This window comes from Ursus americanus, chromosome 10 (assembly GCF_024610735.1).
Source record: "Ursus americanus isolate L20-20 chromosome 10, mUrsAme1.1.p, whole genome shotgun sequence".
Classification (NCBI taxonomy): Eukaryota; Metazoa; Chordata; class Mammalia; order Carnivora; family Ursidae; genus Ursus; species Ursus americanus.
In genome coordinates this window covers 11,581,524-11,584,510 of record NC_142136.1, presented here as the reverse complement: position 1 = coordinate 11,584,510, position 2,987 = coordinate 11,581,524, and positions in this window count along the sequence as shown.

The following is a 2,987-nucleotide window of genomic DNA, read 5'->3' as shown; positions in this document are numbered from 1 at the left end:
TCACATGATTACAACAGCCAACATTTATGGAGGATGTACCATGGGCTAAGCATTACGATAAAAGCCTTTACAGACATTATCTCCTTTCCGCTCTTTCAGGATAGTTCTTTTATAAAGGCTTTTATTTATTTATTTATTTATTTATTTATTTATTTATTTGAGAGAGTCCAACGCTTAACCAACTGAGCCTCCCAGGAGCCCCTCTTTCAGGATACTTCTTTTTTTTTTTTTCTTAAGCTTTTATTTATTTATTTGAGAGAGAGAGAGAGCACAAGAAGGGGGAACTGCAGAGGGAGAGAGAGAGGGAGAAGCAAGCTCCCTGCTGAACAGGAAGCCCGACGCGGGGCTCGATGACTTGAGCCAAAGGCAGACGCTTAACCAACTGAGTCACCCAGGCGCCCTAGGATAGTTCTTAATCAGAACTCCCATCAGCTCATGGACATTGTCACAGCTGCACCAGTTGTTAAAACATGGAAATACTGCAGTACTGGCTGGTAACGAGGTGATGCTCAAGCACCAAGCGCCCCCCCATCCACCACCCTGGCCCCAGGAAGGCATCCAGTGGGGCTGCCCTGGCAACTGGCAACCAGCATCCTGCTGGGGCAGCAGCAGCTCGCACCCCATTTGTAACTGCCAGACCCACGGGAAAATGACCATTGCCGACCTGGCTTTGCAAGGCTGTGTTTACCTGCCGCCATCTGGCACCTTCCATAATTATGGCAGGTGCTTGGTGGACCGGCCTCCATGGGATATAATACACGTTATTTGATATTTTTAATATCACTCCTGCCTTTATTTTTCTTTTCTTTTTCATTTTGCACTAACCACAGCGAGATTAAAGCAAATCCACCTAAAAATTTTGTTTAAATCTCCCTGGATATCAAACGTTTTCATTTTTACCTGCAATCTTAGAGACCTTGTTTGTATATACCTACAATTATTACATAGTGGTAATCACAGCAAAGTTCATTTTTGTGTCTTGCTTATTTTGAGTAACATTACATCATAAGCATTTTCCCAAATTATTGCATTGGTCTTCAAAATTCCTATTTTAATGATTTCTTAGATCCTACTTTGATTTAAGCCAGGTGTCTCTCTATAAAAATTACATGTGGTAGCTGTGGGGAGAAGAGAGAGGGAAAAGAAAGACAACACAATGTCCTCTCTCCCCATTTACTGGGACCTTCCACAGCCTGCAGATTCCCACAACAGGTGCCAGGTAGCTCGACAAACTGTATTGTTCAAATGTCTCCTACTGGGCTGAATTTATAGGAGAAATTCCTGTAGAACTTCACAAACAGCTGTAATTACAACTTTGCCAAGATACCCGGCTCTTTGGTTCTGCATTACTCGTTTTATGGACCTTTTCTTGGGGAGCTCAAGCCCCATGATACCCCAAAGCTTTTTGTAAAAGCACTAACACTGCAATTAAAGGAGGGCAACTAGAACAAATGGTTAGTTTTGAAAACATAGCCTGTCCATTAAGTTCTAGAAAAAGATCACTAATTTCTCAGAAACATCCTTCGATCTCAGAGTGATTCATTTGTGTACTTATGAGAACATTTTTTTAAAAAATTGGGCTCTTTTCCATGCCCTAAATCAATGGTCTCTCTACTTCCCCATGTCTTTTTTCAAGCTGGCACAGTAATAAAGAAAAATAAGAGAGGGCTTGATCACACTAGGTATTCAAAACACTTTCTTGTTGCTAAGGCTTTAAAATTCTTTTTTTATGGAACACAGTATTATCCTGTGCTTAACTTGCTGTAGGTAATTTAGCAACAGGATTTACCTAACAGAACAGTTTTTACTCGATCTAATTTTAGATAATTACCTTTCTTTTCCAAGCTTGTTTCCCTAGTACTTCTGCTGGTCCTGGTTTGTCACACACACATTTACCTAGGATCTCCTGCTTGTAAGGCACTAGATAGAACAGCTCAATTTCCTTCATCTAATTCCAAGCATGAATTATCAGTAAGTGTGTAAAATAAGGAATTCCACACCAGCCATAAAAACCTACCCAAAAACAGGTGGAGAACGGAAAAAATTAAATAAAAACAAAAACAAACAAAACCTGAACCAGAATGCCCAAGTCAATAAAAGATTTCATGAAACCAAGCAAACACTAACATTACTGACAGCTGGGTGTCGAATCTGAGTCATTACCCAAATAGGGCACCCTACTTCATGTTCACCAAACACTGGGGATTTTCATTCAAAGGCTCTTTTCCTGGGAGTGGGTTCGCTAATGCCTTAATAAAGTTAGTCCCTGGAAATAAGGAAGGAAGGCAGCTATCTCCTCAGCAACTACTCTCAGTTTTGGGAAAAGCACTTTTTTTTCCCCTTATAGAACCTTTCATCTTTTTGTTTGAGCACATTTAAAAATGCTCTACCTCAAATAAAGACATTTATTTCCAAATATTCCTTACAGAGAACAGAGGGAAAATATCTTTTCTTCAGGGCCTCCTCCGTGCCAGGCGTTGAGTACGTGCGTGTTGGGTGTTTCCCATGGAAACTCGGCCAAATCCCATACTGAACACTGTCCCCAGAACTGTCCCCACAGTCTCCATCACACTGGCTTTCTGAGCAGGCTGTGTAATAGCTTCCCTGCTTTTTATCACGTGCTTTAATCCCAAATTTTTGTGAGGACCAAATTAACGAGGCTAGTTGGGTTTGGGCGAGGGCAGAGAGGGGGGAGGTTCAAACTCCTAAGAGCAGTTATCTGTGTAGGGCAGGAGGCTCCCTTCTACTTTATTTTTTTTTAAGATTTATTTATTTATTTTAGAGAGGGAGAGAGAGCATGGGGGTAGAGGGGCAGAGGGAGAGAGAAACCCAAGCAGACTCCCCACTGAGCGAAGAGCTCCCCCTTCCACAGGCTCCATCTCACAACCCTGAGATCAGACCTGAGCAGAAACCAAGAATCGTCGCTTAACCAACCCCAGACAGCCCCGCTCCCTTCTACTTTAGACGTTTTTAACATTACGCATTAC